Source organism: Sinocyclocheilus rhinocerous, unplaced genomic scaffold (assembly GCF_001515625.1).
Source record: "Sinocyclocheilus rhinocerous isolate Xijiao unplaced genomic scaffold, SAMN03320098_v1.1 scaffold506, whole genome shotgun sequence".
In the NCBI taxonomy this organism is placed as follows: Eukaryota; Metazoa; Chordata; class Actinopteri; order Cypriniformes; family Cyprinidae; genus Sinocyclocheilus; species Sinocyclocheilus rhinocerous.
In genome coordinates this window covers 309,602-334,229 of record NW_015647040.1, presented here as the reverse complement: position 1 = coordinate 334,229, position 24,628 = coordinate 309,602, and the positions used below count along the sequence as shown (strand labels likewise).

The following is a 24,628-nucleotide window of genomic DNA, read 5'->3' as shown; positions in this document are numbered from 1 at the left end:
GACGGCGAGTCTCTGGAGATCATCGAGGTTCACAGCAATTCCAAAAACAACCTGCCTCTGCCCAACACTCCAAACTCTGTCCCTCTGTTCGAGAACAAACACGAGAAGAACACCGAGGCGAAGAGGAAGCTCGCCTTGGCGCGCGAGCGCAAGACAGTGAAGACTCTGGGCATTATAATGGGCACTTTCATTGTGTGTTGGCTGCCATTCTTCATCAAAGCGCTCGTGCTGCCTTTTTGTCCGTCTTGTGATATGCCTTTGTGGCTCATCGACGTCATTAATTGGCTCGGGTATTCAAACTCGCTTTTGAATCCCATCATTTACGCATACTTCAATAAAGACTTTCAGAGCGCGTTCAAGAAAATCATTAAATGCCATTTTTGCAGACCATAAACATACTGTCTTTTCAGTTTTAACTGTCAGAAACACTAGTTTAAACAGTCCTGGTTGCTCAGAAAAACAATAGTGGTGTATTTTAACAGCACTGAAAACTTAGAACTACTATAAATATAACTGATTTTATATATCAGATGTATATGCTATGATATCGGGTTACATAATGTGTACTGAAAAATGAAAATGTTTATTTCATATCCATGACGAACAAAGATCATGTCCATTATGTCAAAATAAAAAGTCCCACTGTATGTTTACCTCGTGTCCTTGTCCTTCTGATTGTATTGTCATCTGATCACATGCACAGACCAAAACAGATAAAATGATAACTAATGTTTATGAATGAGAAGATCACGCTGTGCAATACACAAAGAAAAATAATTGACTTGAATTATTAAAAATAAATAATTGTTCGAGGAATATATTTTACTGTTGTCTAACAAATTAAATAAGTAATTGCAAGAAAATAAAATTCTAAGGACACCTTTTTATGTATCGTCACCTTAAACGTTTGACGCCTTTGAAGATATTAACACGTTTATAAGATTGACTTGGATGGAGGGAGGCATAAGCATATCCATTATATAAGTATCAGTATATATGTAATACTGTAATTGTAAACCTATTTTTTTTTTTCAAATCATGTTTGATGGCACATGACCACATTTAATAATAAAAATAATTGACTTGAATTATTAAAAATAAATAATTGTTCGAGGAATATATTTTACTGTTGTCTAACAAATTAAATAAGTAATTGCAAGAAAATAAAATTCTAAGGACACCTTTTTATGTATCGTCACCTTAAACGTTTGACGCCTTTGAAGATATTAACACGTTTATAAGATTGACTTGGATGGAGGGAGGCATAAGCATATCCATTATATAAGTATCAGTATATATGTAATACTGTAATTGTAAACCTATTTAATTTTTTTCATATCATGTTTGATGGCACATGACCACATTTAATAATTCACAGATCAAGGATTTCAAAAAGCTAATCACAGGAGGTGTCCTTTGCTCACATGATGCTATTCAAAGTGCATCATGATATTTGCCACTTGAACATTTATATAAATATGGCAGCTGTTATTTTTATTACAAGAGACAGGTATATATTTATTGACGCGTCTCTCTTAGTCCATCATTTAAATCTTTATACGTTTCCTCTTTGCCAGGCACTTTAAAAGCCCTTAATCCTGACTTGTGGAATCCCCTGTGGAAACCCTGTGTGAAACAATGGAAACAAAGGAGCAATGGAGAGGCCAAAAGATCCTCTTAACAAATCCCTTCATAAAAGAATGTTTTTACAACAAGATGCTCCACCGCACATATCTCTATATTTCTGTGGTGATAGAAATCTCAAGGCTTTTACATGATCACGAACGTGCCAGTGCAAATTGTTCCAATGAATTATATTAACAGGTCCCCAGCTGGCACTGTTTATGTCAACTGATGAATTCTTGTTGAAACAAAATTGTCTGTTCCATCAAGTGCTGAAAATGAAAATAAAATAAAACAGGCAACTGTGCTACATTATGACTTGAGCATTCAAACTCCAAATCTTTTGTCCCATTAGAGCAACAAATCTATGGAATAATTGTTTTTGTTTTTGGAGGACTACTGCTAGGATCATATAGTCTCAAAAGTTGCTACAGCAGCCCTGCCATCCAGTTGTGTTTGAATCACTAAAAGCCACTCAACAGAGCAGACACAGTGATGCTGGTCACCATAGCGACACTCAGATGTTTCAAACTCTGGGTCTGAGGTGCAATTATCTGATCAAAGGCCTAGGACAATAGACAGAGCCCACGTGCACACCCACAGCTGGCATGATTTAGCAACCTGAGGATCCACAGCTATTTATTAACAATGATAAAGCTCCAGAAACCTGCTGAGAAACCACTGCTGATCGCTCAACAAACATTGGGGAGGTCCATCATAATTGTGTATTTTGGGTTACAGCTCTGCAAAAAATGCTTAAGAGTTTCCTAACAAATATACAGTAGAGACAGTTTGAAACTGGTTAACAATTAAACCTTTTCAGCCAAAAAGAGCATAACGGTTTGTCAAGCTCTGAAAGGGGCAAAAAAAGCACCAGAAATACAACAAAGATTCCTGGAGTATTTTTTTTTTTTTACAAGAAAACTATTTTCTCAATTGTTTGTGAAATTTATTAGCAATTTCTAAAAATTGATTCTTGCTTGTATACAAAGAAATGGCAAGTAACACATTGATATTAAACATGGAATTTCAGGAAGACTGAAATAATATGTTGTGGTAAAACATACTCCAATAATCTTTGTTATATTTACAGTTTTGAAAAATCATTGTTTTACACATAATGCAATCATATAAAAAGGCAGGAACTGCAAGTGTTTATTAAATAACTGAAAACAGTTATTCAGGTTAAAAAAGTGTGACACCAAGACCACTTCAGGTGAAATTACATAATCAGGCTTTCTACGAGCTGTGGTTGTTAAGTTTGAGATCTATAAATTCTGAATATTTCTCAGTCTTTCAACCAAGAATAATCAGAGGCAGATGCACTGTCATAAAAAGATATTCTGGAAAGTCCAATGTAATCCAGCCAGCTGAATGCTGATTCTCAAGTGACCGTCTTCACAGCAGACAAGAACAAGAGACAAAGGTTTAAACTCAAGAACTCAGCTCAGCCATACGTAATTCACAGGGGAATTGGCACATCCAAAAAAAAACAAAAAACATCCTGCTTGGGTCTTGTGCACACTAGCAACAATTGTCAAACAGACCTAAAATAAAACAACAAAAAATGTGGTTCTGTGGTTCACAATTACAGCTGGAGTGTGTCAATGAAAGCTTTCCCAGAGGTGGCAGGTGCTAGTATTCCAACTTCAGTTAAAGGACATATGAAAGGTAAGTTTTTCAAAGCACTTCATTCAAAATCAGCACAGAAGAAAAGGTGTCCACATGTTATGAGAAAGAAACGGGCAGTATACCATAAAATTGAAATGTATTGTTCATTGCTATTTTAGGTTTGGGCTTTTTGCCATTTTTAATGAAAGAGACAGTTAAGAGGAGACAGGAAATGAAAGCAAAGGAAAGTGGGATCGGTACGTGATACTAGAATCAAAGTCACATCTGCTGCATAGGAGCCACTTTTTGTGTGTCTGGAACATTTACTATACATGGCCACGGCTCCAAAAATGCAGTATATTTTCACCACTGCAAAATATATTTTGTTCATTTTATACATTCTCTTGTTTCCTGTTATCAAAAGTTTCAGACTGTCAAGCACAAAGCACAAACATGCAGCTTGGTGTAAAAGCAAAGACACTCACATACACACATGCAATCATGCACATTTACAATCTTTGCAGGGATGGAACTGATTCTAGCTTGTTTCCTAAATAAGAATTACCTCAACATTCCAAGTCACAGACCAGAACAACATATATACATTTGATAGACAGTTGCATGATATTATCCATAAAGTATTCACAGTGTTGAAAAATATATTGCTTTATTTAACACTTAACACTTCAAGTGACAAATTTCTTTTGCTTAATTAAATGTTCTTATAAACATAAAGGACAGCTTTCTCTCATCATGTACACAAGCAATCCTGCAGCGATTAAATGGGAAGAATAGAGCTTGTACATCTGACCAGCAAGTGCTTTGAGCATCAATACATTAACTGTGACTGAATAATTCAGCTGTGAATAGCATACATCTTAATCATTGATTTAAATACATCAAATGGTTTGGAAAATATGATTTAGATCAGTTATATTCAAGGTTAATCTGTACTGAGTAAAATATAAAATCCATGGCAAGTTTTCAGTTAAAAAAAAGTTGTGAACTTTTGCTCCACAATTATCATAATCCTCCCACAGCTATTTCACAATGCTAAATTATACATTATGAGAAAGGGAAGTGGTAGAGAGTAATCAATTATTCAGATATACTTTGTGGCCTTAGAATATTTGTACATGAACAACATATGCATTTCAGAGATGACAAAGGGCACGGCTGCAGTGTGCTGTAATTTACACAGCTACTAACTCAGAAGCAAGTATTTACTGTGTCCACAGGTTTACAATATATCTATAAATATATCACAGAAAAATAAATATATGTATACACTACCATTCAAACGTTTGGGGTCAGATATATATTTTTAAGAAATTAATACTTTCATCAAGCAAGATGCTTTAAATGGATCAAAGGTGACAGTAAAGACATTTATAATGTTACAAAAAGGATTCTATTTCAAATAAATGTTTGAATCTTTTATACAATCTTTTTTTTTGTTTTTTTTACAATCTTTTGAACTTTCTTTTCATCAGAAATCCTGAAAAAAGTATTATGGTTTCAAGAAAAACATTTTCAACATTGATAATAATAAATAAAATAAAAAATTTCTTGAGCCCCAAATTAGCATATTAAAAAGATCATGTGACACTGAGGAGTAATGGCTGCTGAAAACTTAGCTTTGCAATGACAGAAAGGAATAAATTACAGATGAAAATATATTAAATAGAAAACAGCTATTTTAAATTGTTATAATATTTCACTGATTTTTTTAAATAAAAAAACACGTACATACAGCCTTGGTGAGCATAAGAAGCTTCTTTCAAAAACATGTAAAAAACAATTGTACCAACCTTAAACTTTTGAATGGTAGTACACACACACACACACACACACATATATATATATATATATATACAGTATATATATATATATATTTTTTTTTATTTACTTTATAATACATATTTACTTAATGTACATTTGTTAAGACAGTGCGAGTGAAAGAACATTGAACATTCAAATCCTAAGAGGCAGAGAGGAACAAAGCAATGGAAAGTCTCCTCAGGAAATCCCACCCTTTAAAGGAAATTCCAAAGGCAGATTCAGGAAAAAGAGGAATATGTTTGTTTCAAAACAAACCCCTTTTCCTGTTACTCTTCCTAACATAGGAAACACATTTGAAAGATTTTAAATGTAGCACATCTAATAAAAAAGGGGGCCCAATGTAAATTCAAACATGAATGTACTTACAAAGATGTTGATTGTCTGATCTACCCCTGACACTTTAAATATGACAAAACAGCCCAAAATAACCACAGCTGAAATGAAATCAGCTGTGCATGGACTTGAAAGCGTCAGTCCGTCAAAGAGTAGAGTGTTCAAACAGGATCACCTGGGTCTGACTCACACTGGAGGGTCTTGAGGGTCGCAGGACTCCGATCCGTGAATACACCTCTGCGTCCGAGCTAGCTCCACATGACGGGTGAGGGCTGGGTGGGGTGGTGTGGATGATGGGGGCAGACACATACAACATGGGCGGTGGAGGTGGAGTGACGTGAACAGGAGGCTGGGGAACAGGTGGAGGTGGGGAGGGAAGAGAAGGGGTCACTACAGGCAAGTTGGGCTCTTTTAGATCATACCGTGCCATGTGGTAGAAAGCAAAGTATTCCAGAGCATTCCCGGCCTGAGCAAGCCGGAGCCTGTGGCGCAGCAGGAGCACCCAGTACAGCAATGCCAAGATCAAAATCCCAGCCAAGACCATCAACACCACAGCCAAACTGAGCTCAAAGTCCCAGCAAACATGGGGCAGAGATGAGGTCCTACATCCCATTGATGATTGATTCACAGATGATGGCTTCCTGAGAAGAACATTGGGCAAAACAATCAAGTTTCTGTCTGTACTTTCAGTGGGCATAGCTCCCGTCAATCCAGACATGCGTTTCTCAACCACACACTCTTAAAAATAAAGGTTCTTTATTGGCATCTATGGTTCCATGAAGAACCTTTAACATCCATGGAACCTTCCATTCCACAAAAGGTTTATTTATATAGTGGAAAAACTTCTTTAAAAAGGTTCTTTTAAGACCTGTTCTTAGGGGAACCAAAATGGTTCTTCTATGGCATTGCTGTAAAATCCCCCTTTTGGAAGTGTCTCAGCAGAGGTGAATGTAGGCGACCGTCGCTGAACATCTGTTCTGGAGAACACGGTTTGCAATCACAGGAATAGGATCAGGGCCTGATGGCGACTCATGGTGCTCAATTAAAACAGCATTGGAACAGAATGAACCTTTGTTTGAATGACTGCAATATGTAAGTGGTTAACCTGCTGAGATCAGTCTAGTAAGACGGCCATCCTGTGGAGATCTCGGGTCTAATATAGAATTTAATCAAAGGCTTCGGTGAGTCTTGCACACCAGAGAGCTGCTGAGGCTGAGCCAATGTTGAAGCATTTGTGAGGCAGTTGAACTGTTTCTACGAGCTGAAGTGTGTAATATACAGACTTTGCAACAGCATAATCATCCAGTCTTCTGAGGTTTGCATAACTTATAACACAGTGGAAATAAAATATTTGTGCAGAAATTAAACTTGAAAAGAATTAAAAACTTACTTTGTCCACAGAATTCCATAGAAGTATTCCTGACGAGGAACTGAGAGTTGTGCTCTAAAAATGTAGGAGAGAGCGTTTGTCGTGGAAGGAAATTCATAGAGTTCAGGAAAACATTCTACACAGTCCTGGCTGGGGATTGGCTGAACTCACTATCTCTATGGTTACAGGAAACTGGCAAAGGATGTTTGTCTGTTTCGCTGAAGTATTCTCATGTGAGAGGAAAGAACTGACTTATCAAAAAACGCAGGCTTGCCGTCAGGGGCACAAGCCAGTGTGAAATGACTCTTAAACAAAATGACTCACATAAACATATAAAATATATTAATTGTACAGTTCGGTTTACTTTTTGTGACTTCAATTAAAGTCGAATTAATGTCTCAGATCCAAAAGTTAATACTTAAAAAATATTTTTTAATTTCAAGTTTGTGTAAAAGAACATACTGTATGATTTATTTTAAGGAATTAATACTTTCACACAACAAGGAAGCCTTTAATTGGTCAAAAGTGACAGTAAAACATTTTTTAATTTTACAGAAGATTTCTATTTTAAATAAATGCTGTTTTTTTTAACTTTCAATTCATCAAAGCATAATGAACCACAACCATTTATAACATTAATAATAAGAAATGTTTCCTGAACAGCAAATCATCATATTAAAATGATTTCTGAAGGATCATGTGACACTGAAGACTGGAGTAAAGATGCTGAAAATTCAGCTTTGCCATCACAGGAATAAATTACATTTTAGAATATATTAAAATAAAAAACAGTTATTTTAAATTGTAATAATATTTCACCGTATTAATGTTTTTTTTTACTGTATTTTTGATCAAATAAATGCAGCCTTGTATTTGATTAGTGACCTAGAAATAGTGCAGAATTTTAAGTATCTTTTTATTCATTTCTGTCATAATGCTACATTGTTTTACACTTTTCTAAATGATTAATCTTTACATTTATGTCAAGACTTTAAATTTTGTTAAATGTGGTCTCAGAGCATTCATTTTCTTCTACTCTAAGATTCAACTCACAGGAAAAAGGATACAAGAAATCATTAACAAAAAACTCCCATTCAAAATGATAGATTAATCAATATTATTTGAATTATCCATCGATTACGTCTGTTTTCATGTGCAGTTGAAAAGTCTTGTGAGAGACGTCTCTGAGGAATATCAATATTTTTTGCGTACAGTACTGTGTAGGCACAGACCATACAGAAAATCAAATAATTAATCGAAGGACTGCAGTTCTTTCTGAAACCTGCAGATATTGAAAAGCACACACTTCAGTGCTGGAGTGGAGCTGCTCTAGAGGTTTTGTGTATTAGGAAGCACTGCGCTGTTGGCATTGGCTCCACTGTAGTCTGAGCCACCTGCAGCCCTCCCCAGGCACAGCGCAGCAAGACAGATTAAAGCCAGCTCACAATCACTCATGTGTGTTCCCCATGGACAGGTGGGTCAGTATGAACCCAGCAATAATGGAAAAAAGTGCAAAAGCTCTCAGAGGTCACTGCAGGTTTTCAGAGTTAGGTACTGTAGGACTCTATACAAGCATAATTCAATATCACATTGATATGCCTTATAAGCAAGACCAAGTCACATTGTGAGTTATAAACTTGCAATTGGGGGGAAAACAAATAAATAAATAAAGTCTCAATTGCTTTTTTTATCCTAAGGCAGAAACTGGCTTCCATAGATAAAAATATTCAACTCTATAGGATATCAATAAATATTCGCCAGCTATGACAGTGTGCTGGATCTAAAGTATTCATGTCTCTTCACATCACATAACCAGAAAATTTCCATTTAGCCTCAAAAAGGTGTTTAGGTGACAAAAACAGGTCCTTGTGTGAAACCATTTAGATGTTGCTCAGAAAAATAATTGCTTTTCCTGTTATGAGAGTGAAAAGAGATTGTGTTGTTTGTCTAAATTGCTGTTGAGAAGATGCTCTTGCCATAGACTACAATCTTTAAAATAAATAAGGCATATAATGGACAAACAAAAAAGAGGACAACTGAATGATCACTTGAGTTACACAGCTTTAAAGTGGTGTAAAGTCTCATTTAAAAATTTTTTTTAATTAAATTAAAACCAGTAAAAAAAAAAATTAAACCAGGAAATGAACAGTTTTTAAAATAACAGTTTTTGAATAAAAAAAGAACTTAAAATAAAACTGAAACACTATGACATGAATTTAATTTTAAAATATTGATGTTTCAGAACTATTTCTAGTAAGCAAATTTGTCACAATGACCATGTACAAATTTCATACTTTCACATGATCCTGCTGACATTTATTATAGAATACTACTATTATTTTTTACAACCAAACTCTGTTGTGAATGTTTGCATCTAACATGTCATATGAACAATTAGTTCGTAAATAGACTGATGTAAGTCTATCACAGTAACAATTAATGGTTCAGTACTGACATAACTGAAAAATACTCACGGAGTTCAGGTGTGAGTTGATTCATTGACCATGTGAGTCTGATTCAAACCGCCAAATGAAAAACCCAGTCCGGGACAGTTCTGTGAATGTTCTGAACTGAGTTAAAACAAAGAAACCTGTTCACAAGAATCTTTTTTTTTTCCGCAAATTACAAATTGTGACCCACGCATTCTAATATATGAATAAACTGTATGTGGACATGCACAAATCTTTCTCAGCTGCTTTTTAAATTCTTATTGCAAATTTAATTGTTTGATATTATCTTGCTAGAGCTGAGCTTCCCAAACTTCAGCCCCCCCCCCAAAAAAAAACAAAAAACAAAAACATAAATTTAAAAAATTAAAAAAAATTAAAATAAAATCAGCAAAATCTCCAAAAGTTAGTTTTGACATATTTCAAACTGATATTATGAGAAAAACATTTCAGAAAATGTTAATTGGATTGATTTAGCTTGGGCCATGGGTGCCCTGTTATATCTCTGTGGCCCACCAGGGGCCCAAAATTTCAGAAGCTCATTATGTCCAGCAGAAAATGGCGATTTGTGAAAAAAAAAACTCATATGAACCACTTTAGCCATAGACTTGAGACCTGAAAAGACATACCAAATATTAAGACTTAAAATTAATTTCAATCCCACACATAAAATGTTCCCACACAATTTAATTGAACTTGTAATGAGAAATTATTTTTAAAAATTAAGAAAAATATATAAATATAAGCATTTTTACTAGTGGTATCAGAACTTTGGACCTCACTGCACCTTAAAGGGAAGCATGTGATGCCTGAACATTGAAGTTTTAGGGATGTTGTGAATGGCAGATGTGTCCAGTCTATCACAATAAGGAACATCATACTTTGAGCATTACAGGAAGTGTAGGTTTAAAAATGCACATGTGTTCTTCTGAGCTATGGGAACATTAAATAAAAAAATGGGACATTAAAAGTGTCGACTGACAGTGTCAGCAAAAAACTACACCCATCACTCAAGTTTTTAAAGAGTTGTTGAACATCATGAATCCATTACAACCGCAGGTGTATATAAAGCATAAAGTTCTGATCAGCAGTGGTGTTTGCAGTATCGAGATGTCACTTCATACACATACAAACAAGTCTCCTCATGCATATTTAATAGTTCAACTGAACAAGATGGCATCCCAAGGAAAAGACGGATATATTCAGAACAACATGCTGTTGTCAGGGTTGGAGTGCTATGAAGCAGCACATGTCCAGGGGCTCATGGGAGTTATCTGTCAGATCATCTTATCACACAGAGATGGACAGGACAAGGTCATCCAGCTATCACCTCTAGACATATGTTAACCCGTCGGCACCAGCTGTTTGAAAGAATGCCTGACTTTTCCCACCAACCCAAACTACATGAAGAACCTTCACAAGCTGTATTCATAATCCACAGAGAGGAACTCACTCGCAACTGAGGGAAAAGACTGGGAAACTTTGCAGAGACACTGTTTAAGTCAGCACAAACTGTAAAAAATAGGGTGTTTGTAAAACTTACAAAGCATAAAAAGAGCAGTTTCTATGACTCATAGATTTAAATATAATTTATTTTAAAATTATTTTAGTAAATGTATAGACTGAATTTAAAATTTCATAATGGCATAACTTAAAATCGGATGTTAATATTTTAAATACATTTTTCAACCATTTTAAGAACCATTTTAATGGAGTATTGGTTTCTTTAAATTAACTTTAAAAAATTACTTTTAAAGACTACATGAAAATATTTAACTGTTAATATTTAGACTGTTTGTTCTGCCTCTGGATATATAGTCCAATCAGCGTCAAATCACAGCCGTGCCGATGTACAACCATATCGCACTGCTACTCGTGTGATATTGCTCATACAGTCAGGTTAAGGCGACTGGTATAGTGGTCTGTTGGCTCTCTGTGTGGTCCTGTTTGGTATTCCAGCTTTGACTTGTAGTTATAGAAAATGCTCTAAACAAATGTAACATTAATTTTTTTATTTTTCCTTACAGTTTTTACTGTTGCACTGTATACATAAATTGTGAATTATGAAAATTAAAAAATGTTTTAATTTTTCTTAAAAATTCTTGCAGAAAATATAGTTTTGTGAGAATCGTCCTCACATGTAATCTCGAACTTGGTTTATTTAAAATGTTTCAACTCTTGATATTTTTGGTTTTGATACTGGGATAAATCATACTGGGATGTATGCTAAAATTGTTGGATGTGGCGCCCTACCTGAAATGTTTTCCACCAGCCGCCACTGCTTAAGATGAGTATATGTAGAGCAGTCGTGGCCTAATGGTTAGAGCGTTGGACTTGTAACCTGCAGGTTGCAGAGTGCTCTCTTCCACCCTCAATACCACGACTGAGGTGAGACCCTTGAGCAAGGCACTGAACCCCCAACTGCTCCCTGGGTGCGGCAGCAATATGGCTGCCCACTGCTCTGGGTGTGTGTTCACGGTGTGTGTGTTCACTACTGTGTGTGTGTGTGCACTTGGATGGATAAATGCTGATAAATGCATTGGTTAAATGCAGAGCACAATTGAAGTGACGTGTGACGCCACATGTCACTTCACTATTACTTCACCATTTAAAATAAATACACAATAAATAATTGAGTTAATTAAGTTTATTGCTATACGTTCTATAAGAAAATAATATTTCAGTATTTCTAATTCAAAATGTCACATTTAATTCAATATGTTACTTACAGAATTTTGTAATTATTTGTAAAATTTACTAGCAAGTACTGATTGAAAACTGAAAGTTATTCCTGAAAGTTGTTAGAACTTTTTAATAGTATATATAGCAACAACAAACCAATACAATCAAGAAAATCTTAGTTATATGTCAGCATTATTTACTTGACTCATTTTTACAGTCCAGTAAATTCACCAACATTGCAATGAACCAACAGATGTGTTCTTCATTTCATGCTATTTGTCGTACGTTCTTGAGGGCCCCGTACATGGACTTGTCAGTGAAGAATAAGAGAAAAGAGGCCGCGATGGGATTGAAGGAACCCTTGATGCTGAAGAGGGAAAGAGGGAAGTGCAATTTGAAATATTTGGTGGTAATCAGCTCTCTTTGATATGAAGATACCAGCATGTGGAGATTTTTTTTACATGTCTACACAGCAGCCCACTGATGGGCACTTCAGAGAGCCCACACGTTGAACTTCAGACGTGGATCTCACTCAGTCGCATGACCTCAGTGATTTGCCCTGGCATTTAATGAAGCCCCTCGGTCCAAAGAAAGTCGGTTCAATCGCCTCCACACCCCCTCATAAATATTTATCTCATCAGTGACAAAAGGACTTGCGACACAAACAGAGAGAGAGAGAGAGAGAGAGGGAGGGGGAGCAGTTCTCAACTTATGGCACTAAGAATCGAGCAGAAAAGCAATAATAATTTTTCATTATATTTGGTACAAAAATTGATATATACAGTATGTGTATATACTCTATATATGTGTGTGTGTGTGTGTGTATTGCCCCCCGCCCCAAAATAAAATATTTATATATTATTGCAAATTTAAAATAACAAAAATAAAAAAACTATATTCAAAATGTAAACATATTTTGTAACAGACTATTACTTTGTTGAAAACAATTTTAAAAAACTTAAAACTTTGTTTATATACAAGTTTTAGTCAAAACCTGACTTATTTCAAATCTGAGCACTTGCAACAGTGGAAATATACAAAAATATAATGCACCAAACAAATAACCTATATTTAAATCCTTCAGCCAAGGTCCAAAATCCACTGTATTGTGTAACTTAATCGCAGGTTAGATCCACTAACCACAGCTGGACATGTAATGGACGAGGATCAGACATGAGAGTAAACAGCTAATTTTCACAAAAGTTCATGGCCACTGTGTCAAATGCATTATGAGGTTTCAGAACTCATCAGAGGTATTTAATAAGAGCATACATTAAATGGACATTAAATACTTAATAGGCATAGAATGCTGTGTGCAAGGCCACTTAATCAAGGCCTAAAAAGGAAAGCAATTTCCATATTCAAAACTTATGCCCCAAGGTCACGCTATAAACCTCTCTGGAGATGTCCTTTGGCAACTGTCACAGAGGCAAGAGTTCACACAATGAAATTTCATCCAGCCGTGATAAAAGAGAGGATACTTCTGAAATACGATAGATGGACTGCAACTATTAATGCACATTTTTAAGATAATAGCACACTTTCAGAGATAAAAAGGGCAAAGTAGTCAATTAAATCATATTTATAATCCATTTTCATTGGAGATAATAAGAATATATGACCTGTTAGAATGCATATGCCAATTACTCATATCCAAAAGCTCACTCCAATTACGGCTCGTGGCACAACGGATACAGAAGAATACAAATCAGTTTCCTGCATTTTGTTAATCAGCATGACCCCACGCCTCGCTTTAGCACAAACACACTGTAATGATTAGCAAGTGGAAAACAATTATGAAATTATTTCACAGCCTAAAGACAAGAGTCAGCATCTGTATAGGTCAATCTGTCTAAACGTATTTGACAATGGAAGCTCACAGATGTGTTTTAAATGTGCTCTTTGGCCCAAGAACATATTGAAAATTATGATGTTTGTTTTTTTTTTTTTTTCACATTGCGACTGCAAATGTGACTGAAGTGAAAATACTGCAAAACTAAAATCCTTCTTCCCATTAAGCAAATAATGATAGGTTTGGCTTCATTGACTTCTTATTATGCACCTAATTTGCAACCCTCCTAATTGGCTGCCCTAAGAAACACTGAAAAATGTAAATGGAATGACTAACAGGGTAACTGCTCATCACTGAATCACTTTCAAGATAATTAGAACACTTCTATCAGCATGTTCATTGGCCCTGAAGAAAGTGTAGCTAAATCTGATAACCACTCACAGAAGAAATGGTCCAGAGTTTCACAATTTGAGTTGAATTACTCAAATAAATGAACTTTTCCACGACATTCTAATTTATTGAGATGAACCTGTGTATATATATATTGAAATGACTACTACAGTATAGACTGGCATTCAAAACAAAAGTACTGTAGGAATCATTTTAAAATAGTTTTCATAAAATGGATCATTCAGACTCTAAATTTAGATTGTATAAGCCATATTTGAAGCTGTAGTAAAATGATAAATAAAAGCTAAATATTTAAAAAGATAAATTCACATAAACTCCCACAGTTGGGATAATGATTAGTCTATACTAAGTAGAATTGTTTATTTAGATTACTGTAAAGCTCAGCAGGAAAAGCTAATCCGGAAAGCTAATTTTCCTTAGGAATGTACCTATGGGGGTTTATTTACTTTCATGTTTTGCTCTACAACATAAATTACTTTAAATGTTAATTTTAAAGGTTTTTCTTTTAAGCACAAGTTGCTAAATAAGGACTATATATACTTTTTGATTAATCAAAACTTTACTTTTGTGGGAGTTGTAGTCTTTATGTACTTTATGATCTTAAATATTGCTAAACTTACATTGCTAAAACACAGCTGCAAAATTCACATTTTGACAGTGATAAATGTTAAAGTAATGCCTACTCATAAACAAATCATTAATCCATCATTAACATGTTTTAACTTTAAACATTGCCTTTGGCCAAAATATGAGTCCATAATCCATAATAACACTTCCTCCTGTTATCCTCTCACATCAATCTCCACTGACATGCTTGTTTAGAACTGATCTGTGCATATTTCTCTCCTGATTCGGACAAGATTACTTTTTCACTGGAGAATGTAATATTATGGATAGAAGACTCATATTTTAGACTCATTTTTTAGCCAGGAGCAACGGTTTGAAGTTAAAACCATCTTAATGATGAATTTGTTTATTATAAAGACGCTGTTTTTCTCTTCACAAGATGTTAATTGTGGATTATTGTGATGTTTTTATCAGCTGTTTGGACTCTCATTCTGACGGCACCCATTCACTGCAGAGGATCCATTTGTGAGCAAGTGATGTAATGCTAAATTTCTCCAAATCTGTCTTGATGAAGAAACAAACTCATCCACATCTTGGATGGACTAAGTAAATTTTCATTTTTGGGTAAACTATTCCTTTAATAATAAACGTAAACGGAAAACACCTCACAACTGTAGTAAAATAAATACATGTAATGTCCAATACAGTTTTTCACCGTATATAGTAGGGGAATTTACCGTTAACCATTTAACAGGTTTTTACTGTAGCATTTTTACAGTCTTTTACCGTTAAATTCACGGTCATTTTTTACAGTGTAGAGAAATAAAATGTACAAAAATAATTTAGTAAGTTTTAGAGACTATCAAGGGAATTTATGTTTAGTATTTCCCTGCGGTCTGCTGTAGAAAATACATAACTCAAACAACACAAACAGTTCTCACTTGTCCTTGAACAGCTGTCAAAAATCTAATTAAGTTTTCCTGCACATGGTTTTAATATTGGTGCTTGAAAGGGTCAGAGAGGGACAGAGGGGAGCCAATAAACAAAAATTCTCAAAATGATGTAAATAAGGGCACCAAAACACATATCTGAGAGAAAGCAGGTAGCCCTGCCTCCAACAAAACCATTCATCATGACACAGTTTAATCCAGCACTTTGCCAGCTTCAATAAAAGAAGTTCACACATCACGGAAGGATTCTGTCAAAGTTTTGGTTTACCAGCCTATACTTTCAACATCACTTAAAGTATCTTGAAATGTTTTGAATTGACTCACGGTATGAAGAGCTATTGTGTTGGTGTTTATTCTAGCAAACTCCAAAAAAACTGTTAAAGCCACTGGGATGAAGATACTCACAAACCATGTAATTGTTCTTTTCCTCTGGGGACTGGACTATTTTTAAGGTGTTAAAGTCGGTGGACTCATGGAGCGTTTGAGTGATCAGGGGACCATAAACTAGCTCACACAGCTTGATATGCTGAGATTGACCAGCATCATCAATGTCTGGCCAGATCAAGTGTAAACCGAGAAAGCCCCATGAGGTTGAAAGGAAACAGGATTCAGTGGATGTCTTTTGACTCGAGTCAGAGTGTCCGTCAATTCATTATATTGACCAGATATTGTAAAACCCATAATTTGATATATAGAAATTATATTGAGAATGTATGTTTTTATTTAAAATAAACATTTATTCATTTATTTATTGTTTTGCAAACCGACTCACCAAGATATGCTTGACACTAAGGCTGCATTTGTTTAATAATAATAATTAAAAAACAGTATAAACAGTAATAACGTGAAATATTACAATTTAAATAGTTTTCTGTATTAATATATTTTAATGTGCAATTTATTTCTGTTATGGCAAAGTTGAATTTTCAGCAGTCATTACACCAGTCTTCAGTGTCACATGATCTTTCAGAAATCATTCTAATATGCTGATTTGCTGCTCAAGAAACATTTATTATTGTTATCAATGTTGAAAACAGTTGTGCTGCATAATATTATTTGTGGAAATAGTGATTATTAATTAATAAATGTATTTACTCTTTGATGAATAGAAAGTTCAAAATAGCAGCATTTATTTGAAATAGAAATCATTTGTACCATCATAAATGCATTCACTGTCACTTTTGACCCATTTAATCCTTCCTTACTGAATAAAAATATGAATTTCTTTCAATATATATCTTAATGACTCCAAACTTTTGAACAGTAGAACAGTAATTTATTAAAAAATGATATTATAATATTCAAAACAAGACAAAAGTTATATTTATTAATAATAAATATTATCAGCTTTACTTTGATAATTACCTAAATGAACAAATAAGCATTCTGAATCACCTTAAACATACGAAATGCTCCCGTTTCCACTCATTTCACCCAGGTCTGCATGCAGTGTGTTATCACTCTGTCTGGTATGAACGACTGTACCGCTACTGCGCTCACATGAGTGAATATTGATTTGGTCTTCTGTTCTTTCCCTCTGGTGCACGTCACATCCACTCACCGCCTCACTGAGTGATGTGGTCGACGCCATTCAACTACCTGAGATACAGATGCCCAAATCAACAGATCTTTAATCATTTCTCCAATGGACCACACGCATCTGAACACACTGACTACAAACCACTCTCAGACAATAAACACAGCCTCCAGAATATAAAACAGTCCAATATTAGCTATAAAAATAGACATTTAATGCAAGAATTTATAAGAGAACTGAGGTTAGAAATTATCGAGGCACTTCACATGCGCTTCAGCCTGGCCTTTGCTCAACCGACAAGTGATAGATGTCGTCGTTTAATCAGGAGGACTGCTTTATACCTGCTCACAGTCCCATGACTCACCATTCTGCCGTCATTTCTGGAAGGAAGTCCACACAGATCACCAAGATAAAAGGCTTGAATCACAGGTGTAATTTTCTGTGCTGAAGGGGACACAAACCCCATATTATACAAAAGAACACTCTTGAAAAATCGACATGCGTCACCTATATGCTACATGCTGGCAACTTACTTTTGCCGCAACAATGCTTCGATAATTTCAATTTGCTGCACAAACTGTTTTGTGGAGAATGGGCTCCAGAGTTGTGACATGACAGATAACAGATCATTCTCTCAAAGACAGACGTAGTGCACACAGCTGTTATTGTGGCGGTATGAGATGACTGCAATCAAACCGAGAGAAGACCTGTCATTTTCGACAGCTGAGGGTGCTCTTACCTTGCCCTTTGGCTGATTGATGTCATCACAGATGATGATAATGAATGCCAACTAAAAAAACTAGTAGTATCTATTAGCATTGGCTCCAGCCATCTCTTTTGAGTTTTTGCTTTTTTATTTATTAATTTTTTTGTATTGGAAGAATATAAATATGTAATTTTCCCATTTCCTTTATCAACACTTTTCTCTGCAATAATTTTTTTTATTATTATTTTAAATTATCCAATTATTTTAAGGTCGAAAACTTTCAAATGTCAGCCCTAGTATTAAAATAAGCTTAAAAAGTCCCAGACAAAAGGATTAAAATTATTTTAATTAAAATTATTGTAAAGTAGAAAAAATTCAAATGTCAGCCCTAGTACTAAAATAAGCCTTTAAAAATCCCAAAGAAAAAAAAAAAAACATTTTCCTGCATGAAAAAAAAGATAGAATTATTAAATTATTTTGTCTGCCTTGGTATTAATATTAATATAACTAATATTAATTATATTATAATATTAAAATAAGCCTTAAAAACATATACATACAATTATTTTTAATTATTAAATCATTTTAAAGTTGAAAACTTTCAAGTGTCAGCTCTAATATTAAAATAAGCTTTTTAAAAATTCCATGAAGATTCCAAAATTTTCCCTGCAAGAAAAAAATTGCCGGTGTATTACAACAAAGTCACACTGAAATTCTTTTAAGTTCAAAGAGACTTCTGAAATCACTGTTCCAGTCTCCTCTGCCAATTATAAGAGTAAAATAGAAAGAGAATACCCTTGGGAAACAATACGCCAACCTACAGATTGTTAAAAAAAAAATCTTAAATTAAGATTTCTGTCATTTCTCGGCAGGTCTTTCTAACATGTTGCTTTTTCGGCGTTTGACGTAAGCATTGCCCCACAACTTGAGGACAAGAGGCTTTGTTGGGTTTAACTCTAAATTTAAGACTGTCACCGCCAATCAGAGCGAAATTTAATTGATAGATATAGCTCTGTAGCATGATAAACCAGACTGACAGTTTATCCAAGAAAGCCTAATTCATCTCTCCTAAGCCTCTTCTACTCAAAAGAATGTTTATTTCTTTATTTATTTCCACATTCAGCAGTAGAACTATTTGGATCCAAAGCAAAATCAGAGACAAGCTGCTATGCTGATGTTTGCCTGGCCAGCTTTGGGAAAAAAATCTTAAATTAAGATTTCTGTCATTTCTCGGCAGGTCTTTCTAACATGTTGCTTTTTCGGCGTTTGACGTAAGCATTGCCCCACAACTTGAGGACAAGAGGCTTTGTTGGGTTTAACTCTAAATTTAAGACTGTCACCGCCAATCAGAGCGAAATTTAATTGATAGATATAGCTCTGTAGCATGATAAACCAGACTGACAGTTTATCCAAGAAAGCCTAATTCATCTCTCCTAAGCCTCTTCTACTCAAAAGAATGTTTATTTCTTTATTTATTTCCACATTCAGCAGTAGAACTATTTGGATCCAAAGCTGCGGTATGGTGGCGCAAAATCAGAGATAAGCTGCTATGCTGATGTTTGCCTGGCCAGCTTTGGGAGGTGGCATTATCACCCACTGCTGTGGCACACGTATCACAAACACACTTCAACCTTCAGAAAGCAAAGCTTGTTATCTGTCGAACATTCATGCCGCTTTTGAGTATAGAACAGTAACCTCAATTTACACGCTGGGCCTAAAGATATTTGTTTGGACATGACATAAGGGTTCTTGAAATCTTTGGTTTAAAACATCATAGGAAGGTTGGTGAGACAAGAGTTCCAATTTGTGGAGAAGTACACCTTTTAAATGAAAGGAACTGCTTTTGATCTTAAAAATAAGCCAAACACTTTCATCTATGGGATGTGACTGAAATCCAGAACTTTTATTTACCCGTTTGTGTCACCCATTTCTGTAACTCAGCTAAATGTTATGAAATTACCAATCTGCTTTAGATTGTGGGCTCTTTTGAGAGAGCTGAGAATTAGAAAAGTGACTTGATTCTAGATCAGAGGTTTTTGAACCTTTTGATGCCTAGGACCCCCAAAAAAGATGAGTTCACTGCAAGGAACCCCCTTCTTAAAATATAATAAATGCAGCCTTGCTATAAGCATAAAAGCATTCAAAAACCAAAAAAAAAAAAGTATAGATAGATGGATGGATTTTTATTATGACGTGACATGTGGCCAAGTATGGTGACCCATACTCGGAATTAGTGCTCTGCATTTATCCCATCCAAAGTGCACACACACACCGTGAACACACACCCGGAGCAGTGGGCAGCCATTTTTGGCTTCAATACCACAGTCGTGGTATTGAAGGTGGGAAAGAGCGCTGTACATTCACTCCCCCCACCTACAATCCCTGCCGGTACGAGACTCGAACCCGCAACCTTTGGGTTACGAGTCCGACTCTCTAACCATTAGGCCACGACTTCCCCATATATAATTAATAAACTAATGTGGTTAATCTTGTGACAATTTTATTATTATTTTATTTATTCATTTACATTTTTACATTATTTTCTCTAAACCTTTCCCCATTTTTACATGATTTTCTCTGAATCTTTCCACATCCAAACTTTGAAATGTTCATTTCTGATTGCATCAAGGAACAGCACAGAGGTGTTGCAGCAGTATCTTGAAGTATGCATTTTGTCCAAATTTCTAAAAAAAACAAAAAAAAACAAATACTCATTATCCTGTCCTGGAGGCAAATGCTCCATTTCTGTCAATTCCAGCTGCCCTGAAAATCTTGATGTTTACCGTGGCAGATACAGAGTGGCACATGGCTGGCTGTAGTAGAGAAAAGAACAAGGAATAGATTACTGACCATAATAGTGCACACTAAGGAAAGCTTGAATGTATTTACTCAGCTATCTAATTAAAGCATTGATAAAGGATCATCTATGACCCTCATCCAAGATGCATGAAAGAGGATTCCACTGCTAACTGGAATCCACATTCCTCTGTGTGATCTATTTAGCTATTGTAATAATGAAAACTTCAATATTGTGCCTTCTCAGCAAGAGTTAAAGATACAGCATGGATCCATTTAACAGTTTTATTATGGATTCTGAACCTAAAGCAATATTGACCTGTCCATGGTCAAAATGAAATCAAAGAGTCCATACTGGAGCACATTGTGGTGAGGGAATCAACCCCCCAGCAACAATGATCTTTGTCAGTATACAGTATTGCCTCCAATGCTTTGAGAATAAAAAAGAACAAAACACGTCTATTTTCTGAATAGAAAGTGTTACAGTGTCCCTGCAATTTCTGCTATCAGACTGACAGAAAAAAAGCCATTCCTAGCGAACAATGTCAGGACTGTGGTTTAATGAGAGACGCTGATTCATCTATGGATTCTTGGCAGTGCAACCGAATTAAAAAGAGATAGCTTTGTAGGTGCTTAAAGACTATCTGTTTATACTGAGATATCTGTAGACACATGATGTCCTGCCTGCTTTGAAAGTCTCAGGTCTGGATAGAATTAGCAAATAATAATAATAATAATAATGAAGACTCGCATTATCTGCACTTTGATAATGAGATGAAGTTTATTAAACCTCCAAAATATTGTTTGCAGCAAGGCATAAGTTACACCACCCCCTGTTTTTGTTGTGTATATCTATGTATCATCACATATGCATTAATAGGTGTGCAGTCAGTCGGTTGACAGAGTGATCTCTCCAGCTGCTGTAAAGGCAGAGACAGCATCTGCTTAAATCTTAATCAAACAGCACCATCTCACTGGATTTAAGTTGGTATCAAAGGCTTATTTCAAATGCAGGTGCTTCGCTGGACAGAGGGTAATTATCCCCATTATTCAAATGGCACAAAGGCGGCCCTTTCATATTTCATAGCCTTTTTGTTTTGTTGCCGTCCCTAACGCAAGTGTGCACTTTTCTTCCAGCGCCACACAAAGGGCTTGATTCTGTTTTCCTTCTCCATGCTCCTGTTTTTTCCTCTACCAGAGAGGGCTAAGATCTCTGTTTTGCAAACCGATTCACAGCAATCAGGGTCCCTGGCGATTAATTAGGCTGTCTGCTCAAAGCAAGGTGTGTCCATCACAGCAGGTCAGCGTCACCTAGTTCTGCAGCGTCCATATCCATACATACACAATCATAAACAACCACACTAATCTCCAGTTTCAAATGCATGGCAGAAAAAGAGCAATAGACAGCTAGACAGCTACCATTTATAGATGATGGATGGATGGATGGATGGATGGATAGATAGATTCTTGTCGATTCTGATATTTAGGCAGTGTTGGGGAGCAACTAGTTACATGTAACGGAATTACGTTTTAAGGGGGTCTGAATACTTTCCGTACCCACTGTATATGCTTTATTATAATTTTTTAAAGATTAACAGTTTTTTTCCCCAAAGCATTGCTAGATGCCAGTGTTACTTGTCATGGCTATGCAAATATTTTGATTTCAAAAAGCTAGTATTAAACTATATCTTATGATCATAAATCTGTATTTAACCGCAGAATGATCTCAAAGTAAACATAGCTGCTAAAGTCTGATTTTGTGGTGGCTGTGCTTTAAATTAAATAATTATCTTAATTCAAGTGAAGAAGGATTTTGAAAGTCTGATACTAACTAGTGTTGAGTCCTACTGTAAAGTTAACCGTGACTGCTTTAAATGTTTGAAAATTAAAATAACATTTGAAAACATTTGTTAAAATTTTTGAAAAGTAATCAAAAAATATTGAAATGTAATCAGTTACATTACTTTAATAAAGTAATAGAAGTTACACTACTATTACATTTTAAATAGGGTAACTTGTAATCTGTAACCTATTACATTTCCAAAGTAACCTTCCCAACACTGTATTTAGGCTACTTAGTTTGTTTATATTAATGTATCATATTGGTAGAAAACAGTTTCTTTCTTTCTTTTACTTGTATGTTTTTTGTGTAATTTTCTTTATTTAACCTGAGCATAGGTCACATGACCATATCCAGCAACACACCTAAAATATTTAAATGGCCACTCGAATTACATTGACATTTTCATTTTAAATTCTGTTTTTTTCCCCTTTTTGTGCTCTTGTTTTATTATAGATCAGTGTGTACACCATATACATGGTACAAAGCTATTGAGAATACAGTAAGAAATACTGTAAAACTAAATCTACAAAAAAAACATACTGTACACAGCAAGAAACTGTCGAGAAAACAATACTAGGTAGGTAGGTAGTTGATAGATAGATAGATAGATATGCATATATACACAAAAAGTATTTTAGTAGAAAACAAAGTATTTCAAGCCACAATTCAAAGACATCTTACAAAACAATGGGGGAATAAATGTATAAGATCTGATACTTATTAGCATCAAATGGCTCTGTATGTGATAACTGAGTGTGGGAAGAGAAGGCTCAGTGCCAATTTCTGTCTTGCATATCAGTGTTACTATGTGTGAGATTGCCACTAACATTCACAACTGGTCTGCTTCAATTCTGTGACAGGAAATAATGCGTGTGCGTGCGTGCGTGCGTGCGTGTGTGTGTAGGCTACCTCACAGCGACATATGCTTCCATCCGTCATATGAATCTCACCTGAGCAGTGAGCACTCCGAATTAGCGCAAAGCTTGTCAACACACCACACAGGCCATGTCGGGGGAAATGAGCGATGCAATGATGAGCAGTCGACATTTTAGTTGTCTACAGAGAGAATTCTTTATCAGTTTGACTACGATTTGGCAAACCATAATGGAGACAAATTGGCGTTCGAGAAAAGGTGAAGCTTTGAAGGCAGCGCCCCCTGTTGGATAAGATTCTTTAATACATGTGGAAAGAAAGAAAGAAAGAAAGAATGAATGAATGTGGGGTCCTGTAGATGCTCCTCAGAAATGTGTTATGCATGATGCGCAATTGTCAGATGATATCTGATCTTTTTGACTTTCATTTCTTTTAAGTGGCTTTACAGTGACGTCAACCACGACGCCTGGGGCACGTTCAAGGTCAAACCGGTGCGCAACATTTTGCTACGGTTTCGGGGTTGAACAACACGTTTCCTGGAAACGGTGTGCAATGGGGTTTGAGATACGTTTTCTCTTGTTTGGTGGGTGTGTCAAAATGTCAGCCCAATCAGCAGCAACATGTATATAAACTAAGCGGCATTAAAGAGACAGCTGGCACAATGTAATTAACATCAAAATAAATTCACAAGAGCAAGTATATTGTTTGCACATGATTATTTACATTAAAGGCAAAATAACTGAAATAATAAGAGCACAAGTATAGATCTCAGAACAGGGTGTTCAACGCACCACCGTTTCCGTTTAAAAAACGTTTTGCAACGTTTTGTCGGGGCTGAACGCAGCCCTGAGGTATCAGCAGACCTACATATTATTTAGCAAACTGAAATGTCTCTATCATTCTTATTACTCCCTTTAATTTCTCAATCAAGATTCTGACTGTATGATTCTAGAATGCAAACATTATCCAAAACATGACTGGAAATATTCGCACAGGTTCAAAATAAGTTAGGCCTACTTCTTTTTGGTCTGGAGGTAATAGGCCTACATTTAATAATTCATTGCTCATATGGTAGGCTATAAGGTCACGAATTGCTAATGCTGAATTAAAAAAAATCATTTTATAAAAATAATGATAAAACATTTTATCATGTTGTATTTATTTAACATACCGGTCGTTAAATACAATAGACCTATATAAATATTAAATATGTTTTATATTTAGGCTACATGAATACGTCGCCCCC

The 24,628-nt window shown here is 35.4% G+C and overlaps 1 protein-coding gene and 2 long non-coding RNA genes across 3 annotated transcripts in view; all 3 read right to left on the bottom strand.

The window, feature by feature from the left end:
* LOC107708524 (E3 ubiquitin-protein ligase RNF180-like) overlaps positions 1-12,416 on the bottom strand; it is a 21,601-nt gene extending 9,185 nt beyond the window's left edge. Inside the window, exon 1 of the mRNA XM_016512786.1 lies at positions 12,413-12,416. The gene's annotated coding sequence lies outside the window, so the exon portion shown is untranslated. The remainder of the gene's footprint in view (positions 1-12,412) is intronic.
* A 988-nt stretch (positions 12,417-13,404) lies between these two features.
* Positions 13,405-23,965, bottom strand: LOC107708522 (uncharacterized). The gene is made up of 4 exons (XR_001636371.1): positions 23,844-23,965; positions 20,089-20,093; positions 17,305-17,310; positions 13,405-13,415 (listed from the first exon to the last, which is right to left on the bottom strand). It is a non-coding gene; the product is annotated as an uncharacterized LOC107708522 (long non-coding RNA).
* LOC107708523 (uncharacterized) lies at positions 20,433-23,538 on the bottom strand. The gene is made up of 3 exons (XR_001636372.1): positions 23,460-23,538; positions 20,654-20,683; positions 20,433-20,554 (listed from the first exon to the last, which is right to left on the bottom strand). It is a non-coding gene; the product is annotated as an uncharacterized LOC107708523 (long non-coding RNA).
* Positions 23,966-24,628: the final 663 nt, after the last annotated feature.